This window comes from Eriocheir sinensis, chromosome 23 (assembly GCF_024679095.1).
Source record: "Eriocheir sinensis breed Jianghai 21 chromosome 23, ASM2467909v1, whole genome shotgun sequence".
NCBI classification, from domain to species: Eukaryota; Metazoa; Arthropoda; class Malacostraca; order Decapoda; family Varunidae; genus Eriocheir; species Eriocheir sinensis.
The window spans coordinates 19,884,279-19,897,676 of NC_066531.1; positions in this window are offsets into that span (position 1 = coordinate 19,884,279).

The window sequence follows — 13,398 nt, forward strand, 5'->3', positions numbered from 1 at the left end:
ACAACTGCCGGAAAGGAAACTGAAAATAAAGGAACAGAGAGAGGGATATAATCCAAAAGAGGGTAGTTTAGTAAGCAAAGTCTTGTGCCAGAGACTCTATCGTAGGCTTTCGATATGGCTAAGAGAGGATGACCAAGAGTTAGTTAAGAGATCAAGAAGATCGCCTGTAGAACGCCCATTGTGGAACCCATACTGGCGATCAGATAGAAGGTTAGAAGTGGAAAGGTGCTTTTGAATCATCCGGTTAAGGATTGATTCAAAAGCTTTAGATAGACAGGAAAGTAAAGCTATAGGGCGGTAGTTTTAGGGATTGGAACGGTCACCCTTCTTAGGCACAGGCTGTACAAAGGCATACTTCCAGCAGGAAGGGAAGGCAGATGTTGATAGGCAAAGACGAAAGAGTTTGACCAGGCAGGGTGTCAGCACGGAAGCATAGATTTTAAGGACAATAGGAGGCACTCCATCAGCTCCATAAGCCTTCTGAGAATTGATGCCAGAGAGGGCATAGAAAACATCATTTGGAAGAATCTTAATAACGGGCATAAAGGAGTCAGAGGGGGGATGAGTAGGAGGAATATGCCCAAAATCGTGCAGGGTTGAGTTTTTACAGAAAGTTTGAACGAAGAGTTCAGCCTTGGAGACAGATGAGACGGCAGTGCTGCCGTCAGGGTTAAGGAGAGAAGGGAAAGAGGAAGAAGTGAAATTGAAGGAGATATTTTTGGCTAGATGTCAGAAGTCACGGGAAGAATTAGAAGAAGCAAGGTGTTGACATTTTCTATTGATAAAAGAAGTTTTGGTAGGTCGGATAATATATATGGCACGATTCCGGGCTGACATGTAAAGGTCATAGTTAGCGTTGTGAGATGCCTCTCTATCTTTAACAGCACGAGAACAAGCATGATTCAACCAAGGCTTTTTAGCATGAGGAGTAGAGAAAGAACGTGGAATGTGTGCCTCCATTCCAGAGACAATCACCTCTGAGATGCACTGGGCACACACAGAGGGGTCTCTCTCCTGGAAGCAGTAATCATTCCACGGGAAATCGGAAAAGTACATCCTCAGATCGTCCCACCGAGCTGAAGCAAAATGCCAGAAGCATCGCCTCTTCGGAGAAGGTCATGTATTTGAAATGATGGTCATAATTCCTTCAGGTGGAGCGGCGCACCGTCCCAAACTATTTCTGTGACAAGGAGGGTCTCGTCTTCGTCTTCCGCATCACTAAGCCTGAGTGAGGAGGAAGAGGAGGGAAGGGAAAGGAGAGAGATGAGGAGGAAGAGTTATAGTTGTGCTGTGCCAAGGCCGTCTCTGTGTTGCAGCCTTGGCTTTCGTCGCGGCACCCGAGACTGAGGTGTGAATTATCGAGGTCTGGCAACCTGGTGTCATGGCGTCTACGATGTTATATGATAGTCTACGCATAGGACACATTTGTCAGTATTAATCATATTATTGAAATTGTCGTAAAAATCTCTTTTAGTTTATAAGACTGAGGCTGCAGAATGCTTAACCTCAGACCTTGCTATCATCTCCAATTGGGATAAAAGGAATGTCTGGTCTGGGTCTTGGGGTCTTGATGATGTACAGACATGTATATCTATATCTATCTATCTATCTATCTATCTATCTATCTATATATATATATATATATATATATATATATATATATATATATATATATATATATATATATATATATAGATATATATATATATATATATATATATATATATATATATATATATATATATATATATATATATATATATATATATATATATATATATATATATATATATATATATATATATATATATATATATATATATATATATATATATATATATATATATATATATATATATATATATATATATATATATATATATAATAAACGGGTGTTTAATTCCCCTCAGGATCATGTTAATCTTTGTTTCTCAAGTTAATTTAAGTGATTACTCTTCCTAATTTTAAATGTGTCTGCTGTTCCTAATTTATAATGTGTCTGCTGTTCCTAATGTATAATGCGTCTGCTGTTCCTAATCTTAAAAGCGATTGCTGTTCCTAATTTTAAAAGCGTCTGCTGTTCCTAATTTTAAAAGCGTCTGCTGTAGCCCTACGTGGCGCAATGCAGAGGAAGTTAACTTATTTAATCTGAAAGTAAAGTGAAATGATCATAAAGTAAAGTTAAGTAACAGAGTAGTGAAGTATATGTGGCAGGTAGCATGTGGAAGGATGAGATGGAACGAGAGAATAAGATTAACGAAAAGAATAAAACTCTCGCCCCATCCCTCCCTCCTCCATACTTCCTTCCTCGAACAGAGTCGTCCGCCACTGGAACAGCCTCCCCGCAGAAGTAGTCAGTGCGGAAACGATCAACTCCATTTCCACTGACAGTAACTTTACTGCGTCGGAGGAACTGAACGTATCCAAGGTCACTTAATGTTCTTAGTTCTGTTATTTTCTTCTTCTATTATGAGATATCATCATCATCATCATAATTTCGTTTAACGTCCGTTTTCACTCTTCCTGAGCGGTTGGACGCTTTATTGGTCTCCTCTATTCTGCTCTGTCTTCTGCCTGATGCTCATCCAATGCCATCACTGCCAAGTCTTCCTGTATACACCTTCTCCACCTTTTCCTAGGTCTACCAACTGGTCTCCTTCCTTTTACTTTCAATCTCTTCAAAACTCCCAGCACTGTATCCTCCCCTGCTTTTCACATGTCCGAACTATAGGAGTCTCCCTTCTGAGCACTGTTTCCAGGTTCTCTACTCCACATCTTTTAGCCACATCTAGCTGCACTAGATACCCTGTCTTGCTAATCTCTCCACAACTCCCAGCACTGTATCCTCCCCTGCTCTCTTCAGATGTCCAAACCATCGGAGTCTTTCCCATCGGAAGGAGTTTCTTTTCAAACCGAGTCATCTGTCACTGGAACAATCTTCCTTCAGAAGTAGTAAATGCGAATACTATCAACTCCTTCAAATATAGAATCGACCTTCACTTCGCTGCGTCGGGAGTAAACTGAATATTGAGGTGCTTTCATCTGCTCCTCAATATCGAGGTGCTTTCATCTGCTCCTCAATATCGAGGTGCTTTCATCTGCTCCTCAATATCGAGGTGCTTTCATCTGCTCCCCAGGCCCCAAGTGGCTGTCGAGCAGATTAAATCACCAAAGCCGGCAACCTCGTAATGAGCCAATAGGCTTTATGTTGCCTGCATTTCCATGTTTCCATGTTTCTGAGGTGGTGGCGGAGTGGCTAGCGTGCCGGCCCCGCATTCGCAGGTTTGATGATGATGAGGGTTGGAATCCGCCGCTAACCACCTGGGATTCTTCAGTCACCGCCGAGGGGCCTAAGACTACTCACATGCTGTCCTGAAGACTACCCACCAACCCGGACTCTAGAAGATGCTATGCAAGTGAAGTCAAGAAAGATCTCCGGGGGACAGCATGAGCCAATAATAATTGCGCCACTATAAACAATTGTCTGCGCCATAACGGGCTCGGGCCCACCATTAGACCCCGAATAAAAAAAAGCCTGCCGGCGCTTTAGGTCATATATAAAAAAGGAAAAAAGAAACTGTTTCCAGGTCCTCTACGCCACATCTGTTAGCTACATCTGCACTGGATCGACACCCTTCTATTATGAGATTTTGAACAAAGAATAAAGAAGAGAATAAATTGCTTTCCCGCCCCCTCCCTCCCTCCCTCCCTCCTTCCTTCCTTCCTCGAATTGAGTCGTCCGCCACTGTAACAGCCTTCCTGCAAGAGTGGTTAGCGCATACTGTGTGATTTTCAGTTAATACAATAAACATGTGTGCAATATTCATGCAGTGGAGAAAATGATAAGACTCGTAATATGATAATAGAAAACAGTAAAGGAAGGAATATTAATTAAGTGCATGAAACCAATTATAATCATTTTCCACAGATAGAGGTCGTTTTTTTCTTGTTCTTGTTTTAATAGTTTTTTTCTTCTTCTTCTTCTCCTATATGAGAGAGAGATAATAAAGATAATATAATAATAATAATAATAATAATAATAATAATAACAATAATAACAATAATAATAATAACAATAATAATAATAATAACAATAATAATAATTATAATCACAGTCATCTGAGATGTGTGATAATGGAGAATTACAGAAGAACAAAGAAGAGGAAATAAGGACTGTAGGAAACCGAATGTAGGGTAATATAAATAATGGAAAGATATAACAATAGAACGGGTCAAAGTGGGACGGGGGCGGTACTCAGCTCACCTCTAAACACAACAACGTGACTGAGACAGAGTAAGGGAGGAGAGGGAGAGAAGAATGTAAGGGATTAGGGAGGTGGGAACTGGGAAGGGAGGAGATGAGGAAAAGGAAAGAGAGGGAGAGAAAGAGTAAGGGAGGAGAGAAGATGGAAGAGAAGAGAAGGGAGGGGAGAGGGAGAGAAAGGAGGGGATGGAGTGAAAGGGAGGAGAGAGATAATAAAGGAGGAAAGGAGGGGATGGAGGGGGGTAAGGAGTAAGGGAGGTGATAAGAGGGAGAGAGGGGTGTAAGTAAAGGAAGGTGAGGGAGAGAAAAAATAAGGGAGGAAAGGAGGGGATGGAGGAAAAGGAAGGAGGTGAGGGAAATGAGTAAGGCGAGGTTCCCACTATTCCGTTTTGACGGATCCGTCGACGTTAATAATGACCTCAAAATGACGTCAGCGAAATAGCGGCCGCTCGGCACGGATGATCAACTCCGTCAGTTCATCGTCCATCATTTGTTGACAAACATATGGACAGCATTAACCACAACGACCTCTTGTATATGTTATTTTGTAGCTAAGTACTTATATTTCATATTCATGATATGTAGGATACTAATTTTCATTCTGTGGAGCACCATCTCTCCTCCTCTAAACCTCACCTTCTCTTCCTCACCGAAACACAGGTCTCTGAGGCTACTGACAGCAATCTCTACTCTGTTCCCTCCTACTATCTCTATCCTAAATTTCAATTCAAAGCTGAATGTTGCGTCTACGTGCGCAACGACATAACTTGCTCTCGTGCCTACGACCTTGACTCTTCTGAATTTTCCACCATCTGGCTAAGACTTCATTGTCATACTATTACTAACTACATCTGTGCTGTTTATCTCTCACCCAACTCTGCTATCTATGTAAAATTCTTTGACTACTTGAACTCTAAAGTGGAGCACATCTTGACCCACTCTCCCTTCACTGATTCAATGTTCACCACCAGCTTTGGCTTTCATCCTCTTTCACTGACCAGCCTGGTGAATAAGTCTACAACTTTGCCCTCCTCAACGACCTAGAGCAGTTGGTTCAGCACCCTACACGTATTTCTGACCGTCTTGGAGACACGCCCAACATACTAAACCTCTTCCTTACCTCTAACCCTTCTGCTTACTCTGTCAAACTGTTCTCTCCGTTGGGCTCCTCCGATCACGACCTTATTTATGTATCCTGTCCTGTCGCTCCTGTTCATCCTCTGGACCCACCAAAGAGGCGATGCTTCTGGCATTTTGCCTCAGCTCGGTGGGACGTCCTGAGGATGTACTTTTCCGATTTCCCGTGGAATTATTACTGCTTCCAGGAGAGAGACCCCTCTGTGTGTTCCCAGCGCATCACAGAGGTGATTGTCTCTGGAATTGAGGCAAACATCCTACGTTCTTTCTCTACTCCTCATGCTAAAAAGTCTTGGTTTAACCATGCTTGTTCTCGTGCCATTAAAGATAGACAGGCAGCTCAAAAAGGTTCCAGAGCCTTCGGACTCCTACTAATCACAAACTTTACATTGCAGCCCGGAATCGTGCCAAATCTATTCTCCAACTTACCAAAACCTCGTTCATCAACAGAAAATGTCAACACCTTGATTTATCTATTTCTTCCCTTGCTTCTGGTACCTAGCCAAAAATATATCCACCAATTTCACTTCTTCCTCTTTCCCTCCTCTCCTTAACCCTTACACGAGCACTTCTGTCTCATCTATCTCTAAGGCTGAACTCTTCGCTCAAACATTCTGTAACAACTCCACCCTGGACGATTCTGGGCATATTCCTCCTACTCATACCCCCTCTGACTCCTTTATGCCTGTTATTAAGTTTCTTCATAATGATGTTTTATATGCCCTCTCTAGCCTCAACTCTCAGAAGACTTATGGACCTGATGGAGTGCCTCCTATTGTCCTTAAAAACTGTGCTTCCGTGCTGTCACCCTTCCTGGTCAAAGTCTTTCGTCTCTGCCTATCAACATCTACCTTTCCTTCCTGCTGGAAGTATGCCTTTGTACAGCCTGTGCCTAAGAAGGCACACCGCTCCAATCCCTAAAACTACCGCCCTATAGCTTTACTTTCATGTCTATCTAAAGCTTTTGAATCAATCCTTAACCGGAATATTCAAAAGTACCTTTACACTTTTAACCTTCTATCTGATCTCCAGTATGGATTCCGGAAGGGGCGTTCTACTGCCGATCTTCTTGCTCTCTTAACTGTCTCTTGGTCATCCTTTCTTAGCCGTTTCGGTGAAACTTTCTCTGTTGCGCTAGACATATCGAAAGCCTTCGATAGAGTCTGGCACAAGTCTTTGCTTTCTAAACTACCCTCTTTCGGATTCTATCCCTCTCTCTGTTCCTTTATCTCCAGTTTCCTTTCCGCCCGTTCTATCTCTGCTGTGGTAGACGGTCACTGTTCTTCCCCTAAACCTATCAACAGTGGTGTTCCACAAGTCTCTGTCCTATCACTCACTCTCTTCCTGTTATTCATCAATGATCTTTTTTCCATAACAAACTGTCCTGTCCACTCATACGCCGACGACTCCACTCTGCATTATTCAACTTCTTTCATTAGAAGGACATCCCAACAGGAAGTACACGACTCCAGACTGGAGGCTGCAGAACGCTTAACCTCAGACTTTGCTATCATTTTCGATTCGGATAGAAGGAACCTTGTGTCCTTCAATGCCTCAAAAACTCTATTTTTCCACCTATCAGCTCGACACAATCTGTCAGACACCAATCCCCTATTCATCAACAACACTCAGCCGTCACCTTCTTCAACACTAGATATTCTCGGTCTATCCTGAACTCAACATCTCAACTGGAAACTTCTTATCTCCTCTCTCGCTAAATCAGCTTCCTCGAGGTTGGGCGTTCTGTTCTTCTCCCCCGCACAGTTGCCATCCATATACAGGGGCCTTGTCCGCCCTCGTATGGAGTGTGCATCTCACGTGTGTGTGTGTGTGGGGGGGGGGGGGCTCCACTCACACAGCTCTTCTGGACAGAGTGGAGTCTAAGGCTCTTCGTCTCATCAGCTCTCCTCCTCCTACTGATAGTTTTCTACTTCATAAATTCCGTCGTGATGTTGCCTCTCTATCTTCTATCGATATTTTCACGCTGAATGCTCTTCTGAACTTGCTAACTGCATGCCTCCCCCCCTTCCGCGGCCCCGCTGCACACGAGTTTCTACTCATGCTTTCCCTATGCAAAAGTTAACCAACCTTTTCACTCTTTCATCCCTCACGCTGGTAAACTTTGGAACAGCCTTCCTTCACCTGTATTTTCTCCTGCCTACGACTTGAACTCTTTCAAGAGGAGGGTATCAGGACACCTCTTCTCCCGAAATTGACCACTCTTTCGGCCACCTCTTTTGATTTTTTTTTTAGGAGCAGCGAGTAGCGTTTTTTTTTTATTATTGTTTCCTTTTTTTGTGTCATTGAGCTGTCTCCTTTGTTGTAAAAAAAAGTGTTTTACGTTGTTCTGAAGGATGTTGTGGACCAGCATACAGGCGGAGAATCCTATTGGCTGTTGTGAGCCATCTGGAGTGGTTTAAATTTCCTGGATTTCTCCTTGACAGTGTGTCAGGAACAGTCCCATTAGAGATTGCTTTTCCCAATTGGTCCTGCGAAGCCATGTGGCCCACTTGTTTTACCATCGAGTTTTTCAAAAAGGTGACGTAGTGGCAGCTCATTGCCATGGACCTGACAGATGAACCAATGAACTGGGTGGGCAAGGCTTTTCTCGACTTGACAAATCACCCCAGATTTATTCCCAGTATTTACAGTAGTCCATCACATCCAATCGCCAGTACGTTTTCCGTGGAAATTCTTTTCTATTACTCTTTGCAGAACCAGTGGCAGGTTAATAATGGCCTAGATATTCTGAACCTGGTTCAGCCGCTATAGCAATATGCTCTTCAATTACCTTTCTCCTATAGTCTCTATTTCCAATCTTCTCCGTAGTAAGAGTTTCTTTCCTTCCATCAATTCCTCATGGAAAGAAGAGAACAGACGTTTTCGTTCTCTATTTTTTTTCTTTTTCATCTCTTCATTGTTGTCCCACAGCTCCACCTTCTTTTGGTTTTCTATGATGGAGCTGGTACTTGGAAGGGGTGTATTCATCTTCCGAGTCAGTCAAATTTGAGGACGAGGTATCACTTTGAACAAGACATCCTGATGCTTGTAACTGGCTGATGGTCTTGCAGCATATTGATTTCTTCTTTCTTCTCTTTTCCTAATGGCTTCAGTTGTTCGTTTGTCCACTCCTCCAATGAACATTTTACGTTCATTTATTTGGTCCTCTACAAATTCTTGTTCTATTTTGGGGACTTTATTCTGTCGAGGACAGGCACAGTACTGGAATTCAGGGCACCTGCAAGCTGATACTTCAAATAATCTAGCAGCATGACTACTGTGATAGTTGTGATGACTACCCTCATAGCTGTGATGACTACTGTAATAGCTGCGAGCACTACATCAAGTCCTAGCCATCCTAGCTCCCAAAAACGTGGAATTGGGCAATATAAAGTCGACTCACGTCCGTCTGTATGTCCTTTATAGACGACCAAACGGTGATAGCTACAGACATAGGGTTTATATGTTTTTGAAGCGTACTATGCTCCCGAGTAATCATGGCACATAATATTAGGACATTAATATACAATTTTTTAAGTTATTTAATAAAACTATCAAAAATGGTCCAAACGTTGGGTCCATCGGCGTTTTCTGCTGATGCCGGAGGGGCGGAGGTTGCGGACAAGGAGGGACTCAGCCGAGTTATGTTCAGTGCAAAAGAAAAACAATCCCCAAGACGATGTTTTCAAAAATTTCCTTTTCAAACGGCTTAACCCTTCCTTTTCACGTTGATTTCTTTGTTTTAAGAGTTATTTTCCGTTTCATTTTAACTCTTCATTTTCACATCGAATATTTAAATCCCTTTTCACAGTCATTTACGAATCCTCAGCTTCATCAAACCTCCAGCTACACCTAATGGTAAGGTCACATTTTATTTTGTTATTTTGGTTTAAATTACTACTTTAAGTATTTTGTCAATTTAGTAATTTGCCAAAAGTTTTTTTTTTTTTTTGCCACACATTAGTATCAAATTTTGTTTAATTTCATTTTTTTTATATTTTCACCTATTTTATTATTAAAAATGGCAAAAGTAGTACCTATTTTTTTTTTAGTAAAATCGTCAAAAGTACTTAATTTTTTTTTTCCTTTTGCATGTAAATTCATCCTTACCTCCACAATGCCTCCAGAACGTCCCTCCATTGGCAAATTAACTTCTCAGGCTCGCAGTAAGCGGCAAAGACGGGATGGAGAAACTGAGTCAGACCGTGCTCATCGTTTGGAGGCTCTCAGACTCTACAATTCTGAAGCAAGGGCATCACTGTCTGACCAGCAGAGACAAAACCGCCAAGAAGCGGATAGGTTGCACCACCAAAGAACCAGAGCAAGGGCAACAGATGAACAACGTGCAGACACAAGGCTGGAGAATGCAGATGCACATCGTCAAAGGAGAGCAGAAGAAACCTTGGAACAGCAAAAGTTACGCCTGGAAGCTGAACGTCAAAAGAGAGCAAATACAAAGGGCATCACCTGGTTCAAATGGGCTTTCTCCTATGCCATCAAGAAGGACTACAACAGCAGCCCAAAGGTCTGCATTGGCAAGATGGACACAGTTTGCTCCCAATGCAGAGCTAAGATGTGGCCAAGAGAAGCTCCAGGCATGTGCTGCACTGGAGGAAAAGTCAAGTTGGAGGCCCTTCAGGCACCGCCAGTGATCCTGCAGAAGCTGCTGACAGAGAACAGCCCACAAGCCAAAAACTTCAGAAGAAAGATCTGGAAGTACAATGCTGCCTTAATGATGACTTCCTTTGGTGCCACCAAGAAGCTCACTGCAAGGGTTCGTTACTACCTACAAGATCCAAGGCCAGTGCTACCACCGCATGGGCAGTCTACTCCCACTAGAATATGAAGAGCCCAAGTTTCTCCATGTCTTCTTCATGGATGGTGATAACGAAACCAACAGACGCTGCACACTTAACCAGTCGGTGGCCGAACTGGTAGCGTACTGGGCTCACATTCACCGCGTGATGGACGACGCGGGTTCGAATCCCCACGCTACCACTCGGATTTTTCAGTCACCGCCGAGTGGCTTAAAACTACCCACATGCTGTCCTGAAGACCACCCATCAACCCGGACTCTAGAGGAAGCCGTCCAAGCGAATCAAGAACGAGTTCCCGGGGGCAGCATGAGCCAATGCAAGATGACGCCACTATAAACACTCGCCTGCGCCAGAACGGACTGGGCCGACCATCAGGCCCCACCTGGAAGAAGCCTTGGGCCGACCATCAGGCCCCACCAGGAAGATGCCTACCGGCGCAACAGGCAACGACGTAAAAAAAAAAATTAAAAAAAAAAACAAAAAAAAAAAACCACGACATCATCGAGGCCTGAGTGTCAACATTGCCTCCAGAGGGAAAGCGTCCAGAATATCTGCCGCCGCACTACAGTGGAACAGACAGCGGAAGTGCCATGGGAAGACTTGGGAAAACTGCAGCAGGAGGACCAAGATCTGAGACCAATTATGGACTGGCTGAGTCAATCGTCAACGCGACCTGGGTGGGAAGTAATCTCGAGAGAAAGCCCTACCACCAAGAATTACTCGACTCAGTGGGACACTCTTCGGATGGGCAATGGGGTGTTGCAGCGACGCTGGGTCTCTCATGGTGGTATTGGCCACTACTGGTCCACGGTGCTACCTATGAAGTCCCGGGAAGGAGTCTTGAAAGAAATGTACGACAGCATCACCAGCGGACACCTTGGGGTAAAGAAGACACTGAGTCGCCTGCGCCAAAGGTTCTACTGGGTTGGCATGAGGAAGGACGTGGAAGAATGGTGTCACGCGTGTAAGGTGTCCTGTGCAAAGAAGGGCCCCAAGAAGCGTCACCGTGCCCCATTGCAACTATACCAGGTTGGAGCCCCCAATGAACGGGTGGCAGTGGATATAGCAGGACCCTTGCCTCTGACGACGAACGGAAATAGGTACATCTGCGTCACAATGGATTACTTCACCAAGTGGCCGGAAGCCTACGCCATCCCTGACCAGGAAGCCACTACCATCACTAAGATATTGGTGGAGGAGTTCTTCTGTCGCTTCGGTGTGCCTAACGAGCTCCATTCCGACCAGGGAAGGAATTTTGAGTCAACAGTCCTTGCCGAGTGCTGCAAGCTCTTGGGTATCAAGAAGAACCGGACCACCCCTCTGCACTCCCAGTCAGATGGAATGGTGGAGAGGTTTAATTGGACGTTGGGCCAAGAGTTGGCCAAGCAGTGCAACAATGATCAGTCTTCATGGGATCAGAAGCTGCCTGCGCTCCTCATGGCCTACAGGTCTGCCGCCCACGAGACTACGGGGTATTCACCGGCAAAGCTGATGTTTGGACGTGAGCTGCGATTGCCGGTGGACCTACTGACAGGAAGGCCTCCTGGGGAAAGCCTTCCAAGGGACGCCTCCAGTTTTGCCCGTCAACTAGAGGAACGGCTGGAAGAGGTGCACCATCAAGTCCGTGGTGCCTTGAAGTTCTCCGGGGAGGCCATGAAGCGCGGTTACAATATGAGGGCAAGCCACGTTGACTTCAAGGAAGGAGACCAAGTCTGGCTTTACAACCCGCAGAGGAAGAAGGGACAGTCTCCGAAGTTACAGAACCCCTGGGAAGGCCCTTATTCTGTGCTAGAACGCCTCTCCGACGTGACTTACCGAATCCGGAGAACGGAAAGGACCAAGCCGAAAGTTGTCCACGTCAACCGCCTATGGAGGTACCACGGTCCGGGAAACTACACCTGGAACAACTACAGCCACCCAGCAGCCGACGAAAACGCAAGGGACGTCCAGGACCGAGAGGAGGTCGACGACGACATAAGCCTTCTGGACCTTTCAGCCGAGGGAGATAACCTCCCGGCTTCGGCAGATGTTCCAGGGACACCCGAAGAAGCGGACGACGACGAGGCGCACCAGGAGACAGACGCGCAGGAGGCAGCGAACAGAAGACAGAGACAACGCAGGCGTCCACAGCGATACGACGATTATTATGTTTTTGATTAATTCTCTTATGTTTGTATATAGTTAAGTGCGTGATCGGGACGATCACAATTAAGAGGGGGGGATAGTGTTGTGCTGGAAGCTTCCCCCGGCGTCCATGGGCCTCTAGAAGGCTCCGGGAGGAGCGAGCAGGGGGGCGGGGCGCGACCAGACGCCAGGCGGGAAGTGTTGCATATATTTTTGCTACATGTTCTTGTATGATCTAAAATATACTGTAACATTCTAGACTGTACTGTTCTGGATATATATAGGAGAAGAGGGCGAGAGAGTCCAGTCCGAGTCATAGTAAGCTAGTGGCCAGTGAAGAGTCGAGTGAAGTGTAGTACTAAGGAAGAATATTAAACTACAGAAGTTGTGCGAACTGTTTACATATCTCCCTCCCACGGAGTCTTGTGACGGCGACACGGAACCCAAGTAATACGTCCGGCATAACATCATCATCCTGTAGAAGACATTCATTATCGCATTTCTAAATTGATTTCATGTAATCTGGTATATTTCTAACTACATTATATTATAATATAATATAATATTATACAATATTATAATTTCACGGTCACACACACACTGTACACACTGATGCGCGTCACTAACATCACCAGTGAATGCGCCACCGTGGTATAGTTGCCAGATACCGCCACCAGGCTAAACATTCTGAAAACCGTGACACTACTCTCTATCGTCGACTGTACATGGATGTTGTTTGTGTACACGGTGTTCCTCAGACAGTTGTTACAGATCAAGGTTCAGAGTTCGTTAATTCCGTGATGCAGGAGATAAATTAGAAGCTACCTATGCGACACGCGAAAATAACGGCTTACCATACAAGTGGAAATGGAATAATAAAGCGCGCAAATTATACCGTTGTTAACATTTTGAGGAGAATGGTTCTAGGAATTGTGTCCGTTTGGGATATAATGTTACTTACTTACAGTCACCCTGGCCTATAATGCTGCGTATCATCGCACCATAAAGGAGTCATCTTTTTTATCGAGAGAGAGAGGATTTTTAAAGATCCTCGTA